The sequence below is a fragment of the Rhipicephalus microplus genome, chromosome X (assembly GCF_043290135.1).
Source record: "Rhipicephalus microplus isolate Deutch F79 chromosome X, USDA_Rmic, whole genome shotgun sequence".
Lineage (NCBI taxonomy): Eukaryota > Metazoa > Arthropoda > Arachnida > Ixodida > Ixodidae > Rhipicephalus > Rhipicephalus microplus.
In genome coordinates this window covers 228581492-228603715 of record NC_134710.1, presented here as the reverse complement: position 1 = coordinate 228603715, position 22224 = coordinate 228581492, and the positions used below count along the sequence as shown (strand labels likewise).

At 46.5% G+C, this 22224-nt stretch overlaps 1 protein-coding gene across 6 annotated transcripts in view; it reads right to left on the bottom strand.

Moving 5' to 3' along the window:
• The window catches only part of twin (CCR4-NOT transcription complex subunit 6-like twin), a 264806-nt gene that overhangs the window by 219973 nt on the left and 22609 nt on the right, over positions 1-22224 (bottom strand). The gene's annotated exons all lie outside the window — the stretch shown is intronic.

The window sequence follows — 22224 nt, the reverse complement described above, 5'->3', positions numbered from 1 at the left end:
GACCAAAAAGCTCATAAGCACAACTTCCAGCTCCACAGGGTTCTTAGTACTTCAACGGGCAGTGGAAAACATACTTCCCACCTGCTCTATGTGTGCAAAAAGGCAATTGGAAGCTACGCTGCTATTCAACAGTAGCTTTACCAAAATTAATTTAAACTAGTACTTTCTTTTCTTTGGTACAACTATAGAGAAGTGGGTGGAATATTCCCCATCATGATCTTACTCAAGTGTAACTTGGAATAAATAAAAAAACTGCAGTTCTCTCTGCCCATGCACAACTTGAAGAAACGCACAACTATGTCAATGCATAGTGCAAGCTATCAGCCTAATTCAACACTATCATCTGCCTGATAATTTTTAAATTGTGGCTTGAGAATGTGTGTAAAAATTCGACAATGGGAAAGCTCTCCTATACAAAGAAAGTGCATAATTTATTTTGATTCATCTGTATATTAAAAATATTTCAGCTACATAATTTAATGTGAAGGAGAACACAGATAAAAGCATACACGCTTATGAAACACTCAGTTCTCAGTTCATTGCGTTATTACTTCATACTACTTGTTCTCTCTTTGTTGCTTAGACAATATGGGTTGACAGGGTCAACAAGCTGAGGTTTGGTCTCCGAGGTGTTAAGATTTCAATCATTTTTATCTCTTTAACACATGATTCCCTTTATTCCACTTTAACATTTCATTGACTGTTCATTCATGTTTCAAACTTGCATGTGCTTACTACTTTATTTCACATTTGATTTACTATTAACTATATATATTCCACATCCAATTTACCTTTCCCTTTAATTCTTATTCTCTTATCCTATGCACTAGTATTTCTAATCAATTTAAATGCCTTTATAACTTTAGGTACGTGTCTCTCATAATCATATGGTGGTTTTGGGACGTTAAACCCCACAAATCAATCATCAACTTTAGCTACTCCCAACCCCTCATTTTTAAGGTTTGCGCAACTCAGTTAGGGTTCCCTATTTCTGAAATTAGACCACCTGATTTTTGGTACCCCTATTTCACACTGCCAGATTTGCTGAGGCATGAGCCATACAAGGCTTCTACCACAAAGAGGCCCTGCGACACTTTTTCAGCATGGTCAGAAAATGGTGCTAATTGGTAGCCAATGACGATATATATAATTATATAAGATCTAGCAGACAATAATGCCAAGGAAAGTATAGAGGAAGTTATTAGACTGAATTGTAATGTGAATGTCAAGAAAGAAAAGTGGGTGAAAATATAACTTGCCGTGGGCAGGAACCGAACCTGCGACCTTGGAATGACGCGTTCGATGCTCTACCACTGAGCTACCACGACGGCTATCCCCTTGTGCGTAACAATATATATATAGATAGTCGCGAGGTGAGAATAACAGGATACAGGACGACGGTGCGACCAGGAAAAACGAGGTCTGTATTAACAGAACAAAAAAACAGCCGCTTCGACATCGTCTTCCTCGGAGAAACGGTGGGTGCTGTCCACGCTCATCACTTCGTCGTCCTCTGTCTTCTTGCCCGACCTTTAGCCGTGACATTAGCCTCCCATTAAAGAAAGCATCGTCCTGATGCTTTATAATCAAAGTGGTTTGTAGTCGTTGGAAACGCATGAGTTCATTAGGAGAAATAAGGCTTCATCCGTACCACGTGCACTACTTCTGGAGCATACTTCGACGCATTGAGGAGTGCGCAGTATCTGGAACAACCTCATAATAATGTCACTGAGACGCCGTAGAACTTTATAGGGACCGAAGTACTGTCTTAACAGTTTTTCTGAGAGGCCACGGCACCAAATAGGAGTCCATATCCAAACTTTCTCTCCTGGCTCGTAGGAGACAGTTTGGTGACAAAGGTTGTACCGTATTGAATCGTAGTCCTGCTGGCGACTAATACGTAGGCGTGCAAGTTGTCAGGCTTCTTCGGCAAGCTGAGTGATATAATCAGCATCCGTTTCGGCATCTTCGCACTCAAGCAGGAACATAGCATCCAGCACAGTGGTGACTTCACGATCATGAAGAAGGCAGAATGGCATTGTTCTCGTTGTTTCTTGATGAGCCATGTTGTAGGTGAACGTGACATATGGCAAGATCTCGTCCCAGTTCTTATGCTCCACGTCGACGTACATGCAGAGCATATCCGCAAGTGTCTTGTTGAGACGCTCCGTAAGACCATTCGCTTGCGGATGATACGCCGTTGTTCGCCAGTGGGATGTGCCATTAGGTCTTAAAACTGTCTGTAATAGTTCGGCTGCGACTGCAGTTCCCCTGTCAGTTATTACTACTAACGGACCGCCATGCCTCCGCACCACATTCTCCACGAAAAATCGCGCTGCTTCACTTGCTGTGTCCCTCTCCAGAGCCTTGGTTTCGGCGTAACGAGTGAGGTAGTCGGTGACTACTATAATCCATCTGCGACCTGCCGATGAGGTTGCAAATGAGACCAAAAGATCCATTCCGACTTGAGCGAATGGAGTAACAGACATGTCAATAGGATACAGGAGGCCTGCTGGTTTAACAGGTGGGACTTTTCTGCGCTGGCAATCAAGGCACGTCCAAACATAGTGTTGAATGGTCACTGTCAGTCTTGGCCAATAGTATTTCTGCCTCACTCAGCACAACGCACGCATGTAGCCTAAGTGGCCGGATGTTGGTTCATAGTGGCATGCCTGTAATACTTCGCTCCTTAGAGATGTTGGGACGACGAGTAAGTAGTCATTTCCATGTGGCGTGAAGTTCATCTTATACAGGACAACGTTGCGCAAGCAAAACGATGAAAGCCCTCTCGCAGACAGTCTAGGTACAGCTGAAGTGCGACCCTTTAAAAAACGTATTATGGGTTCTAGTTCGGGGTCGTCTCGTTGCAGCTGTGCAACAGTTGTCGTACTTACATCTCCGACAAAGGCTGTATCGTTATCTTCTGCCGTCGCAGGTTCGTATGGCGCACGAGAAAGGCAATCAGCGTCTGAGTGTCGCTTCCCCGATCTGTAGACCCCCGTCATGTCAAATTCTTGAAGCTTCAGGCTCCAGCGCGCTAACTGTCCTAAAGGGTCTTTTAAATTCGTCAGCCAGCAGAGGGAGTGATGGTCGCTGAAAACATTAAAAAGACGACCATACAGATATGGGCGGAATTTTATAACCGCCCACACCACCGCAAGGCACTCTTTTTCTGTGGTGGAATAATTTTCTTCCGCACTTGAAAGAGTTCTGCTCGCGTAAGCAATTACTCTTTCGGCACCATCGTGCCACTGCATGAGTATAGCTTCTAAGCCGACATTGCTAGCATCGGTGTGCACTATTGTCGGGGCGTTGTCATGAAAGTGTGCGAGGACTGGTGGCTTCTGAAGGCGTTGCCGCAGTTCGTCGAATGATTTTTGCTTTTCTTCCTTCCATACGAATGCGACGTCTTCTCTGGTAAGGCGGGTCAATGGCGAGGCAATGCGCGAGAAGTTCCCAATGAAGCGTCGGTAGTACGCACACAGTCCTAAAAACCGTCTGACCGCCTTTTTGTCAGTTGGCACTGGAAAATTCGGAACGGCAGCTATTTTTTCAGGGTCAGGCCACACACCTTCACTACAGACAAGATGCCCCCGGAACAAGAGCTCTTCGAAGCCGAAGTGGCATTTTTCCGGCTTAAATGTTAGTCCGGCGGAACGGATAGCTTTAAATACTGAGTGCAGTCGCCTGACGTGCTCGTTGAATGTGGCAGAAAATACGATGACGTCATCTAAATACACTAAGCACGTCTGCCACTTGAGGCCTGATAGTACGGTGTCTATTAGCCGCTGAAACGTTGCCGGTGATGAGCACAAGCCGAATGGAAGTACCTTAAATTCAAGAAGGCCATCAGGTGTCACGAAAGCTGTTTTCTCCCGGTCTCCTTCATCGACTTCTATCAGCCAATACTCACTCCTTAGATCTATCGACAAGAAATAACGCGCATGCCATAGTCGATCGAGTGAATTGTCGATACGTGGAAGTGGGTAGACGTCTTTTTTTGTCACTTGATTCAGCTTGCGGTAATCCACGCAGAAACGTAAGGTGCCGTCTTTTTCTTCACTAATACAACCGGCGAAGCACAAGGGCTTTTCGACGGCTGAATAACGTCGTCTTGAAGCATCTGTCGCACCTAGTCTTCGATGGCTTCACGTTCTCGCAGAGCTACCCTGTACAAGTTTTGCCTGATGGGTCTGGTCATGTCCGTTATAATTCGATGCTTCGTCAGTGGCGTTTGACAGACCCTGGACGTCGAAGAGAAACAATCTTCAAACTTGTTAATAAGCTGCATGATACTTTGCTTCTGCACCGGCAGCAAACTTGGGGCAATATCAACAGGTAGAGGTGTGCGAGGCAGATCAGTTGAATTATCTTTTTCAAGAGTTAGGCAGTCTGTCATCTCCGCGAGCTCTTCCATGTACGCACTACTATGCCCCTTGTTAGATGTCGGCGTTCAGAACTGAAGTTCGTAACAAGGACGTGCGTGTGCCTGCATTTTATGCTCACAACGCCTCTTGCGATAGATAAACCATGGCTGAATAGCAGTCTTGGAATTTGCTCGGTGATGTTTTCAGAATCGCTCGATGTGTCACATGTCACAGCCACGAGTGCACTCGGCCGCGGTGGGATGGTCACGTCGTCGTCGAAGACGCGCAAAGGTTTATGTTGCTGGTCTGTACAGGGCCCATTCGAAACTTGATCTGGGGCCATCCAAAATGTAACCGATCTCTCAGGAATGTTGATAACGGCGCCATATTCATGCAGGAAATCCATGCCCAAAATCAGGTCTTTGCAGCACTCCGGTAAAATTATGAAAGTAGCGACGAAATCTCAACTGCGGATATTAATTCGAGCGGTACATTTGCCCATCGACGTCACCAATTGACCCCCTGCGGTTCTTATGTTCGGGCCCGTCCATACTGTTCCGACTTTCTTGAGGCGGTCGGCGAGTTTACGGCTGATAATAGAGAAGTCCGCACAAGTATCTACCAGCGCTGTTACTGGGCGTCCGTCTATACAAATGTCTACAGCGGCGCTTACGATTTCCGTTGATGTCGGTGACGTCGTATCATCCTTGATATTGTCCGTCGTACGATTCGTGGTGTCATTCGTTGTATGGCGTCGTACAGAAGATGTTGGGGGTGTGATAGCATCTCGATGGGCGGCAACCTTCCCCCCAAAGGTCGCTGCTGTTAGTTTCCCCGACGAAGGCTAGGAGATCTGCCCCGGGCCACCTCGGCGTAACTGCGCTGCTGGGGCGAGTTAGGTGCAGGTGAAGGAGAGCGGGGTCGATGATACGGCACATCGGGTTGCTGTGCTTGCGGACCTGCCCTGTTGTCACGGCGGTTATCGAAATAAGCACGAGAGGAGGTTTGTAGAAAGTTTTGATGTCTAAGGTCACGGTACGGGCAATTGAGGAAAATATGGCCAGCTTCTCCGCAATGGAAGCAAAGTGGTCGACGGTCGACGGTGCGCCACAAGTCCGTCTTACGCATGAATGGTCGACTGGTGGGCATCCTTTGCGACCAAGATGCAGATGTCGGTGGAATGTACATCGGCGACGTTTGCATAGGCACGTTAGACTGTGGATACGGCTGCAGCGGATTGGAAGCTGGGGCCCACAGCTCGTTTTGAGGCCCTTGGCTGACATCGCGATAAGCCAGTGGTGACGAGTTGTACGTCACTGGAGTGGGTTGACGGACGGGTGATGCGTAGCTTACAGACCGTTGGTCTGAGAGCGATTCGGGCAACGAAAATGCTTGGCGGAGTTCTTGCCGCACAACTTCTGCAACGCGAGCCATGGTATTTTCTTGCGGAGTCACAAGGAGGTTTTGGATCTCCTCCCGAACGACTTCACAAATGAGCTCACGCAGAGAACACTGATTGCCGGCAGTCAAAGCAGAGAGGCTGGCAGATGTGTTGTTTGGTTGGTCATGGTATCGGCGCCGTTGCTGCAGTGCTCGCTCGATTGTCGTAGCCTCTTTAAAAAGTTCCGCTACGCTTGTTGGCGGGTTGCATAGGCGACCTCCAAACAGCTCTTCTTTGACACCCCTCATCAAATGTCGCAGCTTTTACCTTCAGGCATCTCGGGATCAGCCCGCTGAAATAGGCGGGCCATGTCTTCCGTAAACATGGCGACGCTCTCGTTTAGTTTCTGTATGCGTGCCTCGATGAGCTGCAGAGCAGAATCACGGCGGTCGGTGTTTTGAATGTCCCGAGAATTCGCTGCCGAAATTCATCCCACGAAGACAGCGTTGACTCGTGGTTCTCGTACCACGTACGAGCGCTGTCTGCCAAAGAAAGGTAGACGCGCGAAAGCTTTTGTTCAGTGGGCCAGCGGTTGGCCTTGGCAACTCGCTCATACTGGTCTAACCAGTCCTCAACGTCTTTATAAACCTCACCGTGGAAGGTCTCGGGTATTAGAGGCTGATCAACAGTAAGCTGAGAAGGCCCTCCAGTAGCCATTTCTCCAGGCACGGTGTGTTGCTGGAGAAGTTCGAGCAGGACTGCTTCGGGACTAAGGCCTCGCTGTCGGCGACTGTAGCGGTGGACGGGAGTATCCACTCCAGGAACGGGTTGCGGTGGCGGACTCGAAGTACCAGGACGCAGAGGTGTCGCAAGCATCAGTTGGAGAAGTCCAGCACCTCCACCAATGTCGCGAGGTGAAAATAACAGGATACAGGAAGACGGTGCAACCAGGAAAAACGAGGTCTGTATTAACAGAACAAAAAATCAGCCGCTTCGACGTCGTCTTTCTCGGAGGAACCGTCCACGCTCATCACTTCGTCGTCCTCTGTCTTCTTGCCCGACCTTTAGCCGTGACAATATATATTTTTTATTAATAGTCAAATAGCACCAGGACAAGATATGGGATGTGATTAATGCTGAAAGTGACTGTATAAGGGCCCATCATTCTATATGTTAAGGCAGGTAAAACACATAAAGTAGTCAAACAATGAGAGTGGCGTGAAATGTGCATAGTGAGAACGAATGCCAAGTGGTCGTGATAATAAGGTGTGTGCAGGTATGCCTCATCGACAGCCCTTGGGCCCAAGGACCACGACGCAGTTGCTTTCTCTGTTGTCGCTGCCACACTAGTAACCTCTGTTCAGAGGTCATGCTACAGATTTCCTGAGTAAATGACTTGAAAGCTACACACATCTTTTAAAAATGCAAACATTGACTGACATTTAGAATACAGTTCCCTACCTTCGAACATAGATATATGAAAAAGTATTTGCTGGTGACAGGGAAATAGAAAATGTTTTCTTCTAATAGTGTCTAATTCTTTACATTGAACTCAAATGTGAAGCACAGTAAGTGGTTCGCTTTTCTCGAACCTAGGCAGATCACCACCGGACCAAACGTGTGCATGTGTGCTCTATGTATGTCCTATTCATCACCTAGTATGTGTTACTTCTGTGTAACGCGACTTCGATACTGGCGGTCGATAACCAAGACTGGGCTTGACGTGTAGTTTATTCTGTGTGTGCCCATCCAATGAGCTCTGCCAATAATCCCTGAGGTTTCGTTTCAGGAAGGGCTTTAGGTCTAGTGATGGGCATAGGTCGGCAAAAACAAGTGGAACTGACTCAGGTTCCCTCAATAAATATATCGTGCCTTTTGAACTCACTCAGACTCGCCAAAAATTTTGTGAGCCAGACTCACTTAGACTCACACTCACAAAAATCTTTCTTCCACCGGATTCCCTCGGACTCAAATTCACAAAAATATTACTCATCCAGACACACTGAGACTCACGGCTCAATCTGAGTCCGAGTGAGTGAACTCAAGAGTGAGTTTTCTGACCCATGGTGAAGGGACAGGTATGGATGTATAGGCAGTATTTTTGTGGACGGATGCAGTTAGCTTGTCCACCAACACATTTTTTTTAGAATTTTGCGGGGCCCTGGCACCCAGCACATTGCGACGTGTTATTTGAACATGTAGATTGTGCGCAAGAGTGAGAATAGTGAGGCAAAAAAAAAAAAGATTTTTTTTCCAGTTGATATGCACCGATTCATTTTTCCAAATGAATCGGTGCATATCACTGTACTTTCAAGGTTCAATTTTTTTTTTTTTGCTTAATGACGACAAACATTACAGAAGTCTCTTCTGTGAAGATGCTTCTATTAGGCTGTAGAACGCTCCTGAAAACATACAAACCAAACATTATAGTATAACATGTGGTCTGCAATTTAGAATTAATTATTAAAGTCAGCTAGAAATCATTATCTTCTGTCTACAAATGATGTCATATACCCAAATAAACATGCCATATAGCCAAATTCATGGCCATCGACTGATTTTATTTGCTGGCTGCGTATTACTGTGCCCACCGTGAAGAGACAACATGTGCCCGCGCGCATGATTGCAATCTCACTGGAGGCTAGCGGACCTTTCAGAGGAAGAAAAGTACTCAAGGTCATGAGAAGCACATGACGTAATTTCTTTCCCTCGTGCCATTCCTCCCTGTTTAAATTTAAACGTGCTCGTTAGGACAAGAGAAGAGAAAAGCAACTGGGGCGTGTGATAAATCTCTAACTGCGCTCATATTTGATGGATTTAAAAAATGTTTGCGGTCGTTGATTGGTGAGACAATAAACTACATTAAGGAAGCTATTTGATGGTTACTTGGAAAAACGTTGCAGGGCTTATTTAACAAGTGCTGGCTGTATAGCGTGGGTGTAGCATAGATTTACTACAGCTGCACTGTGCTACAGTTAAATCTGTATACTATGACGAAATTGATAAATTCCTGGAAAATGCGTTATATGGAGGATTTCGTTATATGCTGGTTTGGAACGAAAATTCGGAAAATTAACACGCAAATTAAAAGAGGGAATGAAGGCAGAGCTAACCTAAAACACTTATTTAGCAGTAAAAAACTGCATCATTATTACGATAGCATTTATATAGACACTCTCAGTGGGTTTTCACCGCCGCCACCATGCTCCGTAACAAGTCTAAATTGATAACATGCCTCTGCAGATCCTAACTTTCACAAGCGGGTAAACGGGCTCGGCGCGCTGCTGAAGCAGAGATCAAATGAGTTGGCTTATCCATATCACCTGGAAGGCGTATAAGATGACATCCCCTGCATGTTAGATGTGCCATTGAATGCTCAAACAGAAACGAAACTACCCGTGTTGAACGAGCATTAAAGAACGCTGGAGGATGGAGGTCGCAATCGAGTTGTAACTATGAACTTTGATTTTAACGGGGGTCACGATCGCTGGCTCATGTGCTATCTCGGCAAGTATCAGTCTGCTTTTAACGCGAAGAGCCTGGAGCGGCCGTATTTTCTCACGCCAGCGTTTTATAGGAGTTCTGCGATATCACATCCAAAAAAGTTGGCTGCCAGACTTCGTATAGCATTGCAATTTTTTGTTATCGCATTCATCGAATTGAATTTAATGTGCCGTCATGTAGTAGCCAGAGCTAATCGAGTAATCGCGAAGGCTACAAGCTTGCGAACTCGCGCACTGCGGCGCAATACGGAAGCGTGTGACGAGTCAGCCTTTGAAGATCCGTCGTTGTCACCGTGGTCTCGGAGAATTCCCATCAGCGGCTAATCTGACATTCCCTCGGCAGTGACGACGCGGTTGGTTCAACAGTTGGTTTTACAAATCGCCAATGCCAATGACAATGCCAATGACAGATGGCCAATGTTTGACAGTATATACTAAATTTTTTTTTAATATTTTTGCATATATAGTGTTTCTTATTTCACTGTTTATAAGCTGGCAACTAAAAATTGCACACTTTTCACATCATTTTTCATTCCAAAATGGTTTTGTTGCTCCGCAACATATTTTGGGAAAGAGCACTTCAGTGTGGAAAATTTGGTGTGCTACGATGCGTGCTAGTACTTTTTCAAACTTCCCGAGACATATAAAAAATAACCATTTTCACGCGGTAACGAAAGAGTTTACTTTTAATCCTTTTTTTCTTAATATTCTTTCTTTTTCTGACCCAAAAAAAGCAACTTTGTAGTTTGTGCAGTAAGCTTTTTTTTTTCTCCCGCTTATTTTCCCTAAAAGTGTACTCATGAACGACATTTTTTTTTTTTACAAAATTCGATACTTTGTACAGACGAGATCTGCAACCATGTCTTGTGGAAAAGCCATATCTGTAAAATCCTGTGCGCTGTGTGAAAAATTCACGGACAAAAATATTGAAGTTCCTCAGGTTTATTGTTCATATTACACAAATAAAATACTGGTTTTAATGTTTAAAGATATTGAGAACTGGCTAGAGCTTTGAACTTAAACCTGGTGGAAAAAATTCAGGTGACCATGATTTAATAAAAATAATAATAATACGTGGGGTTTAAGATCCCAAAACCACCATATGATTATGAGAAACATCGTAGTGGAGTGCTCCGGAAATTTCGACCACCTGGTGTTCTTTAATGTGCACCCAAATCTGAGCACATGAGCCTACAGCATTTTGCACTTCATCGAAAATGCAGCCGAGATTCGATCCCGTGACCTGTGGCACTATAATTTAAAGTGACAAATTGAAGCAGCATCCTTTTTGAAATTTGATTAGGATTTATATATTTCAATTGCATTCAGAAGTCACAAAAATTGGTAAGTATGCAGCCTATCATAAGAGTCTTGAAGCTGCATTTTGGAGTTGCTCACTTTGCTATACCTAGTCTGATGCTTTCATTTGCACCATGATAAGTGCTCAAAATTACAGTATGCATATTACTGTTCATTCTCGCTTTAGCCTGTGCTGCTTATGAGGCAAAACGCGTTGCACGTTGTGAAGCGGTGCTCCCTTGGAGGCAACAAGTAGAGCTTAATGAGATGTGGCGCAAGTGCACTGGGTACACGCATGCGCAGCAAACCACTGCACACAAACAATGAATTTTTCTCACGCTCATGTCACTGTTTGCAGCATATGTGCTGTGTGTATACAACTTCATGTTGCCCTATCAAAATATTTCAAACAAATTCTTCACGACATTGCCCACTTCGCCATTCCATAGTTAGACACTTTGGCTGACAAGCTTTTCATTGTGATAAATAAAAAGTAAGCATAAAAATTGTTTGTTGGTTCCTTTCACTACCTTCGTATATGTGCCTTATTTTTGTAAAATTGAACAGAGACACTTAATTGTAAAACGACACATAATATGCTTTTCTTTATTTTTGTGTAATCCCTTCAGACCTCCACATTGTAAAGAAACAAACCTTCACTAATTGTTATTCAAGTGCTCCGAAAATTGTACTTTTTATATGTCATAAACCGCACTATAGTGTGAAAGAAGAATTAGGAAGTGAAATACACAAAAGAGCAAGATGGGTGGTGATATTGCCACAGGAAATTACCATTGCTCCGCGTAACGCGGACGTCGGGAACCAAGAGAAACGCTAACGGCACGACTACGAGCGACAAAGCCAGCCGCAATGCACGAGCCTGCCCTGCATGCGCCCGGTACTCCACTGAACAGCCAACGCGCGTGAAGAAGACGAAAACGAGGGTGCTCGAGGCAGAGGCTCATGAGGACTACCGACCTACGGATCTTCTTGATTGCTGTGCGTCGTTCACTTTGGGCACAAGTTCGCCCCTAATAAACCGTGTAAATAGAACATCCTTGTTGTGAGGCTGCTACATTCATTACATTTTCTGGTGGAGGTGCTGGGTAGATGATTCCAAACCCCACGAGAGAGCGAAGTCCAAGCCCTGACCATCCGCAAGCCGTGCAGCTTACGCCGGTGCACCAACGGACCAGTCGCCGCTATATTCGAGGAGCATATCAAGCGTCTGCGAACACTGTTAGAAGCAATCCATTCGGCAGATTTAACCACGCTGCAGCAGAGAGCCCGGTAATACAATCATGATGTAGCCTGTACATCAGCAGGGGTCTTCTCGGCAAACGTTGTCGATAATCTTGACACTCTGCGGTAGCTCGTCCGGTCAGTTGTCAGGGAGGAAGTACGCAAGCTGCAGCCACCCACTTCACCGGAACTGCCTATTGCGGATGTTGTCTGAGAAGAAATTCGGCAGGCCATACGGGAGCCGCAGAGGGATGCACCACCGACACGACGCACGGTAACTTATTCTGATGTGCTCAGGCGGCCTGCTGTCCACTGTGCGCCTATCGAGACACCTGGTACTTATGCACCGACAATACGTAGCCCGCGCCATATTATAGAGGCAACTCACAGCGCACCTCTTTCGACAGAGAGAAGACCTCGTAAAAGCAATGCATTGCGAGATGCGGAACGTAGGCCCCTGTGCTTCCACTGTGAAGAGGCTGGCCATCTGTACCGGTTTCGCTGATATCGTCAAGCTGGTCTTCGAGGATTCGCCGTCAACGCACCGTGTCCGCGAAACGGCGAAAGGCCGTCAGACATCGAGGAATACCTGTGCTCATGTCAGAGCTTCGACCTGCCTCGTCATCATCAACCGCGGTCACCATCCCCTCTACGTCAGCGCTCGCCAAGCCCACGTTCCTTTCCAAACGGCATCGTTCGCTTAGTCCAAACCCGGGAAACTAAAGTGGGCGACCTGTGGAAGCGAGGCCGCTGGTGATTCGAAATACGAGGATCCTCCATTGCGACACCAGCGTGACGACGACGACGACTGTCTCCAGGTAAAGAAGCGCAGTACTGAGAAGAGTGTTGCTTCATAGAGAAAGCAACAGAATACCAATCAAGAAGGGTGTAAGGCAGAGGGACACAATCTCCCCAATGCTATTTACCGCGTGCTTACAGGAGGTTTTCAGAAGCCTAGAATGGGAACAGTTAGGGATAAGAGTCAATGGAAAGTACCTTAGTAACCTGCGCTTTGCCGATGACATTGCATTGCTGAGTAACTCAGGGGCGAACTGCAACTCATGATTACGGAGTTAGACAAGGAGAGCAGAAAGGTGGGTCTTAAAATCAATCTGCAGAAAACGAAAGTAATGTACAACAACCTCGGAAAAGAGCAGCGCTTCGTGATAGGTAATAGTGCACTTCAAGTTGTAAAAGACTATGTCTACTTAGGGCAGGTAATAACCGCGGAGCCGAGCCACGAGATTGAAGTAACTAGAAGAATAAGAATGGGGTGGAGCACATTTGGCAAGCACTCTCAAATTATGACAGGTAGATTCCCACTATCCCTTAAGAGGAAGGTATATAACAGCTGTATCTTGCCGGTACTTAGCTACGGAGCAGAAACCTGGAGACTTACAAAGAGGGTTCAGCTTACATTGAGGACGACGCAGCGAGCAATGGAAAGAAAAATGGTAGGTGTAACCTTAAGAGACAAGAAGAGAGCAGAGTGGATTAGGGAACAAACGGGGGTTAAGGATATCATAGCTGAAATCAAGAAGAAGAAATGGACATGGGCCGGGCATGTAGCGCGTAGGCAGGATAATCGCTGGTCGTTAAGGGTAACTAACTGGATTCCCAGAGAAAACAAGCGGGTTAGGGGGAGGTAGAAGGTTAGGTGGGCAGATGAGATTAAGAAGTTTGCGGGTATAAATTGGCAGCAGCAAGCACAGGACCGGGTTAACTGGCGGAACATGGGAGAGGTCTTTGTCCTGCAGTGGACGTAGTCGGGCTGATGATGATGATGATGACTGAGAAGATAACTTGAGACTTGCCGTTGGTAATTGACGAGCAAGAGCTCATGGCTTTAATCGATACCGGTGCGGATTACTCTGTGATAAGCTACGATTTAGCGAAGTGCCTCAGGAAAGTTCTGACCGAATGGAGTGGACCTCAAGTACGTAGTACGTACGGCAGGCCTTATTACGCCTCTCGGCACATGCGCCGCAAGAGTTGAGATACGATGTTTCACTTACGTTGACGACTTTGTTGTCCTGCCCGTATGTTCGAGAGAAGTTATACTCGGAATGAATTTTCTGCAAGCAAATGGTGCCATTACTAATTTACAGAGGTCCAGCGGATCATTTTCAATGAAACAAGTTATAAAGGTAGCTCGGGCAGACGAGCAATACACCAACTCCCCTGCGCATCGTTGATGACGATGTGACTGTACCGCCGCAGAGCAGTGTAATGGTTCTAGTCAGGAATGATACGTATGGCGACTACGAAGGTGTGGCAGACAGCAACATGGATGTTTTCCTGAAAAGAGGTGTTTGTGTGGCACGAGGGATTATCCAGCTATGAAACGGGTACGCAGACATCCTCCCGTGAAATTTCGGGAACGAATTTTAGCACATCGCAAAGGGAACAGCCATAGCCTTTCTTCATAAGGTTTGTAAAGCCACAGAAATATGCAGCCTTGAAACAACGTCAACAGATATTAAACCAACATTTGATGTCTCCGACGTAATATCTGTAAATCCTAACCTTTCAGTGATCCAACGTCAACAGCTATATGACCTTGTACGGGAATTTGGCAGCTGTTTCTCCAATAGTTCAAAGGTACGATGCACGACCATTGCAAAACACAGGATCATAACAGACGAGACAACCAGGCCGGTACGCCAGCACCCGTATCGCGTTTCACCAAAATAAAGAGAAGTCATCAAGAATCAAGCACAGGAGATGCTTGAAGATGATGTTATTCAACCTTCTAGCAGTCCATGGGCATCTCCTGTAGTACTTGTCAAAAAAAAAGGATAACACGCTAAGGTTTTACGTCGACTACCGGAAATTAAATGCTGTGACTAAATGGGATGTATATCCCTCCCGCGTATTGACGACACATTAGACAGACTTCGGTGTGCCAAGTTATTCTCATCACTAGATCTGAAAAGTGGATACTGGCAAATCGAAGTTGATGAACCTGATGGCGAGAAGACTGCTTTTGTTACCCCGGATGGACTCTATGAATTCAAGGCTCTCCCTTTTGGTCTCTGTTGTGCGCCGGCAACGTACCAATGCGTGATGGACACTGTACTTTCCGGATTGAAGTGGCAGTGTTGCTTAGTGTACCTTGACGACGTGGTCATCTTCGTCTCTCGTAGTCGTGTCGTTAGCGTTTCTCTTGGTTCCTGACGTCCGCATTGCGCAGAGCAATGGTAATTTCCTGTGGCAATATTACCTTTTAACACATTAGTATCCCAAATTTTGACAGAGTTTGCTTAGGACTCCTTATGTTTCGTCTATAAATAGGTACAGTAAAGCCTCGTTAATTCAAAGTCACTGGGACCATGAGAAATCTTCAAATTAAGCGGGTTTTCGAATTAACAGAACATACAAAAAGAGGGGTGGAAGGAAGTTGAAATTATTCAAAGTATAATCAGGGCTCGTCGTTTTCTGTGCTGGCTTGTTTGCGGCTCCAAGGGTCATGTTTTCCGGCAATACAAGGTCACAGTTTTGGCGTAAACACGGGGGAACACCGTGACTCGCTGCTGCAATCGAAAAAGAAAAAAAAAAAAAAAAAACATTGCCGAGATCAACAAACATGTGCACCTGTGAAAAATGAGATGTCTTCACTGCAATGCAATAAGGACACACAGGGAGCGTGTCACCTGCTTCTCGCTGCATCAGCAGGTCATGATGCGACTATTCGCCCATTCTTTCTGGTAAAATAAAGAATTTAATAATTGACAGTGTGATGAAATTCACGGTATTTTGGTTAGAAAACATTATCAATGAAGCTTATGAACCGAGTTTCCGAAGTAGGCATAGCAGGCAAGCCCTCCGCCAGCAGTGCAAGTGCACAAATTGCTGGAACAACCGGCACTCGGAGGTTCACATACATCACGAATTCCGCCAAACTGTCCTTTATTAATTTATTTATATACCCAGAAACAATGGGTAAATCATGACGCACTGACGTTGCCAGAAGCATGCGAATGCCGCCCGCGCATCACCACTGTGTCGCAGTGAAGCACGTCTTGTTTTATGCAGGTGCACATTTTAACTGATCACGAGACCACTTTTAAGGACGATAGTCTTTCTTGGGGACCTTCGATAGAAAAATTTTGGTCTGTCTGTCCGTACATTTGTCTGTTTGTCCGCCCTAACGATATTTCAATTGGCACCAAATGGCCAACCACATCCGCAGCGCCCACCAATATTGCTCTAGCGTTCATAGTTGTGCGATTGTCTATCTAAAAAGCAAATATTGCGCATATCTGAAGTGCCATAACAACACGTTTATGTTTTGTATGTCTGCCTTTATACTAGAAGAGGCACACACAAGTCTCTCTAAGGAATGCAGCGTTTAATCGTGCTGGGCTGACAGTGCAACATGATGCTCAAAAAGGTGTTTCCAACGCTTTTCTACGACGTCACGGTGGTGGCACCTGCCCGTCGCTTTGCGTTCTACACTTTATCACCTCTGAGACTGGCGCGCATCTTTCTCCGCGGTCACACATGCCTTCGCTTTTGAAGATAACTGCCAGATGGCACTTGTGTCTAACGTGCCTAGATGCGCTTGTTCGCCTCTGCTACACGCTCGAGGCACTCCATTCACCGACTTTCTTGCGCAGAACATCAAATAAACATTTTCTTCACTCTCTCCAGACGCAAGACTATCATCTTTCGACGACATCTACAGTGTAACATGCAGATTCGGTCCAATTTTTTTAGCACTTTTTTTTGTGTGTGTATTAAGCTGGGGTACTTCAGCAGCCACTCATTAGCATCACTACAGTACACTGTCCAGTGGCTCTTAAAGGCTGTCGTTTCCACGATTTTGTGGCGAAATCAGGATTGGGAATTGGTACACTGCACAAGCCAGTCAGCAGCGAACTGGTGCTTATCGCCGCTTCAAATTATCTGCTCAAACATACATTCCAAAATACGGGGCCGCTGAAGTACTTCCAAGTTAGGCGGAAATTCAAAATAACCGAGTTCAACTTAATGATGTTTTACTGTATATTACACTGTCCACTAAAAGAATCACATAATAATATCTGTAGTTTTACATCCCAAAACCACAAGATGATTATGAGAGACACTGTTGCACAGAGCTCGGGAAATTTTGACCATCTAGTGTTAACGTGCACTGATGTTGCACAGTACAGGGACCTCTATCAAAAGGCAACCACCGCAGCCGAGAATGAACCCGCGACCTTTAAGTTAGCAGCAGAGCACCGTAGCCACTATTCCACCGAGGCAGACTAAACTCTTAAAATGGGACAGACTGGTCTTTGGGACCAAAAAGTGACAAAAAAATTCATTTTTTAAATTTGACATATTTGGTTTCTGAAAGTATTTTTCTATCTCTCTGCACATTTTCATGCACCAGGAAGTAGTAATTTTTTGTAATGTCATTCTAACTGTCCAGATTCTTGGTGCTGTTAACATACAGAACCTGCAAAAAAATGGGGACCAGACTTTCAGGCTTCTTTATAATTTGCCAGCACCTGTGTCTAAAGCTCTACTACCAATTTATGAGCGCCTTTATGAGGATTGCAAAATATGCACATCATGATTGTTGCTTTTTGAAGAAACTGTGTGTTTTCAGTTTTTTCCATTTCTCTCAAAAAAGTAAATTTGCGACTATTTAATTTTGAGGCCTCAATATCTCTGCAGCTAGGGCAGGTACAACAATAATTTTCTTTGCAGTGGAAACCTGTATGTGTGTAGAATGCAAGTATGGGAGCAGAATTTAGAGCACATGCCTTTTTAATTAATTATTCATCATAATTGTAATACAACTCCAACTGCTTTTGAAAATGGATAGTTCATTTCGCTGTATAACCAATAAAGGCTAAAAAAAAACTCTTCCATGCTTTCACTCTATAGTCATTAGTCTATGTGTGCATACCATAAATATCACTTTTAATTAAGCAAGTTTTTTTTTATGGTGGCCTTAAACAATAGGGGGTGAACTTAAGTTATCTCAGGAAGAAGGTAAGTTACAGGAAAACTAATTAATATTTGAAATCAGCAGAAAAAACTGCATGACCCTGTGGAGTTTGATCAAGATCACTGAAGAAATAAACAAAAAATGTCTAAGACCAGTCTGCCCCAAGGTTATAGTGTGTGTATAGCAATCTGCTGCGGAAACCACAAAAACCAGCTATCTGAACACGCGCAACATACAGCGCAGAGGCATGCCACCTGACATGCAGAACGAGTCCCCCTTGCCATCCGAGCCCAGGCACAGTCACAGCCATTACATCTCGCATCCTGCGCCTTTTCACATATCAGCTGAGGTAACATGGGGCTCAGGGGTATGCTTTTGCTGGAAGCAAGTGTCCACGACGCAGTGTCAAAGCACAAAGCACTCACTCCTCACTCAAGCCAATCAACAGCACAGTTTGGCAGACCTCCAGCCCCGATCAGCAAAGTGATCCACAAGTTTTGTGCAAGCAGACTCGAACAGGCACTCCCATCATAGGTACTCTGTGGGTTTCTATACCAAAAGGCAAATGGATAGGTGACGAGATTTCAAGGCTAGGCAAACTCCAGCACAGAGGTGTACAAGTTCCATGTTGCCAGGGTGGATAAATTGGTCATGTGAGGTGAAAACATTATGAACTCTGTGCCACAAATGTACAACATTCGGAAGGCCACTTCAGTCAGCGACATTGATCAATGGCAGTGTGTCATAATGTACAGCATCCAACATAAGGAAAATTGAATGTTGCTCCCCTCCACTAACCAAAAAGGTTGGTGGAGATGAAAATGTTGCGCTTATTTTGTTCTTTCCGTGGCTCCACCATGCATCATCAACAGTATGAATCGTTGTCTCAGGGCCACCATCACACCCACCAACCGTACGTACGCCAGGTTTCCACCCCAGGCTTCCATGGACAAGCTCAGGAGATTCAGCCACTGGGTGAACCTCCCAGCTGCCCACAAGGAACGAGCCAGAGGTCCCAATTTTCATCGACATACAGGAGCCCTTTCAGGGCGTCACACATCACTACTATCACCCGTTGGAACACCGTTAGAACACCGCAAAAAAATGAAAGAAAGTGAATCACAATGAATAGGAAACCTACATGCTAATGCAAGATCTTTCATTTTAAACACATTGTAGCAAAGCCTCGGAACTGAAATGGGTCGAACTCTTGAGTACCTTCTAGTGGGGCTACCCAAAAAGGACGCCACTCGCGCTGAGTGCCCGTGCTTGGCCGTGACTGTCGCCATTGTGTATGCTCGTTGGTTGCCGGCTAATAAACGCCTTAACAAATTGGTGGAGAGTGCTGCAATCCCCTTCAATGCCCTTGGAGCTACGATCACGTACCCTGCCATCTACCGTGTCCCACGACGCCTCTCACCAAACGCCTCCTCCCATGCCACCCCCTTGTCCCAGTGTCCCAAGAATCCGCGATCCACCAATCTTCACTGGCGTTGATGGCACTAACGTGGAGGACTGGCTCGCCATTAAGAGTGCGTGAGCGTCCCCAACAAATGGGACGAGGATGGCAAGCTGACCAACTTGGTGTTCTACCTTGCGGGTGTTGCCAGTTTGTGGTACAACAACCACGCGTCCGATTTTGCAACCTGGTCCGATTTTAAGACCGCTATCATTAACATTTTCGGCCGCCCTGCTGTTCCCAAGGTGCAAGCCGAGCAGCGCTTACGTGAACGCGCTGAGGAAGCTGGTGAGTCATTCACCAGCTATATTGAAGATGTCCTCGACTTATGCAACAAATCCAATCACACCATGTCCGAGTCTGAAAAGATCCGAAACATCATGAAAGGCATTGACAATGACGCCTTCACGATGCTGCTCGTCAAAAACCCCGGCACAGTGGCTGAGGTCATCACACTGTGCCAGAGCTACGTGGAGCTCTGCTGGCAGCGTTCGATGAGCCGTCGCTCCCCACCACGAGCTGCAACGCTTGCTGGCTTTAGGCCAGTTGTGACCAACTGGCGTTGATGGCAGACCTAAAGTCCTTCACCCCTGAGGAAATCACACGTCAGTTCTCTCTCCTGCCCTTTGCCAACCAACCGGCTGTTCAACAATCGGCTACTACCCTTCTCCCTCCCATCCGTCGAGCAATTGAGCAGGAAATAGCGGAGGTAATGCCTGCAGCGTACCACCCCCAACAGCCTCCGGCTCCTGCGTCTCTGAGTTACGCTGAAGTGGTCGCCTGGCCGCCTCAAGTCGTTCCAGCACCCGCCCCCCCCTCTGACCTACCCCGAAGCTGCCACTCGACCTCCGTCCTTTGCAGCGGGTATGCCCGCTACGTATGTTGACGTAACCCCTCAGCCTCATCTTCAGCCCACCATGCAGCCACGGTTCTGTCCATCGGCCCTTGCGACATGGGTGAGACCTACCGTATTTACTCGATTCTACCGCGCCCTCTATTGTAACGTGCACCCGGTTTCCACGACGAAAAAAAAAAAGTAAGGCATCGATTGCAACGCGCACCCATATTTCTCGTTGGCCCGCACGATCACACCACTGAAAAAACGACTCCTTTCGCGAGCGTCTTTCATTTAAATATGAGATAAGGGGGAAGCTTGCGCCCATCTGACGTGTAACAGAGCATTGCCATCACTGTGGTTTTACCGTGGACCGATTCCAGCACGCGAACTTGCTTCGTCCCCTTCTTCTCGACGGTTGTGGTGCCAGGCATGTCGAAGTAAAGAGGCGTCTGATCGGCAATCCCGATTCGCCCAAGCAGGTGGCCGTTGTGCCGCAAGTTTAGGACGAACCTCTGAAAACTGTGAAGCTTTTCATCGTACTCCTCCGGAAACTTTTCACATATGCCCGTTCACCTTCAGAGGGAAAAGCCTTTCCACTTCATAAAGTTAGTTAGCCAGCACTTGCTCGCTTTAACTGGCTCCGCATTAGCCCCATTTCTAAGGCTAACTGCACAGCCTGCACTTGGAGCAGTTCTGTCGTCACGGGCCGCGGTGCCGCTTGCTGTTCAAGCAAATTGAAGAGCAGGAGCTCTTCAATTTGCGGGAACTGACCCTGCTGTGGTTCACTGAAGCCTTCGCGTGAAGCTTTGCTGTCAACAATCTTCTGCTTTTGTTTCCGCCAGTCCCACACGCCCGTTTCGGGAACTCCGAACGACCGAAATGCGGCCCAATTTCCGTCCGTTTCTGCACACGCGATGACTTTTCTTTTAAAAGCGGCATCGTGGTGCACTGGAGTTTTTGGAATCGGCCTTTCCATGCCGTCGATGCTAATGCGTTACAAGATGACAAACTCCTCAGCACACGTACGATGTGCGGCACATGGGAAACACATAGGCAGAAATGGCCGACCAGCCATGCCGGCGCACGTAGGGAGCGGCCATTTCGGAAATGCCGATGGCAATAGAGTGACCGTATTCATTTTTTTTTTTCGTACTCGATTCTAACGCGCATTCGATTTATGAACTCGCTTAACTGGAAAAAAGATGCGTGTTAGATTCGAGTAATTACGGTACCCCGGTGAACAGATGGCGCACACCCGACAACCAGCCCGTCTGCTTTGCCTGTGGTTACGTCGGTCACGTAGCCCGTTATTGCCCTCGCGTACAGCCGGCTCCCATTTCTTCGCCTGTTGCAGGCCAGCTCAGCCGTCCCTATTTTGATGGACCGCCGTCTATGCCACCACCGTCTCACCCAGGTCCATCTGCTCGAAGGTCACCGTCTCCACGAAATCGTTCCCTGTCCCCCATGCGGCCAAGTTCGGCTGCTCATGAGCGGGAAAACTAGTCGTTGCAGTCCCCGAGGCAAGGACTGCAATGTTATCGCAATGTGAAAGCCCTCAGAGCAGCCCCTCGTATGCCATTGACGTGCTTGTGGACGGTGTTTGTGCATCGGCTCTCATTGACACTGGAGCTGCCGTATCAGTTATGAACGAAAAACTCTGCTGCTTACTTGGAAAAGTGATGATGCCACTTTCTGGGTTGTCCCTCCGTACTGCTAGTTTGCATCGTATTCATCCTACAGCAGGGTGCACAGCTCGCGTAGTCATTCAGGACGTTCTGTATGTCGCCCAGTTCATCATCATTCCAGCATGCTCTCATGACGTCATCCTGGGATGGGACTTTCTCTCCCGCCATGACGCCGTCATCCATTGTGCCACCACCGAAATTAAACTCTAACCCTTCTCGCATTTGATGCCAGAAAACAGTCCCTCGATAGTAAGCAAGATTCTAATGAAAGACGATACAACAGTGCCTCCAAACTCGACGATGGCTGTGTCGGACTACTGCGCCGGTCTCTCCGACACAATTGCACTCGTTTCGCCATCCGACCGCGCTTATAGCAAGAAAGGGTTGCTAGTACCTTTCGCGACTGTAGAGGTCAACCAGGGCAATGCCGCTATTTTTGTTTTTGTAACCAACCCATCCCCGTACACTGTTTACTTGCTTCGAGCCCCACCGTGGTGGTCTAGTGG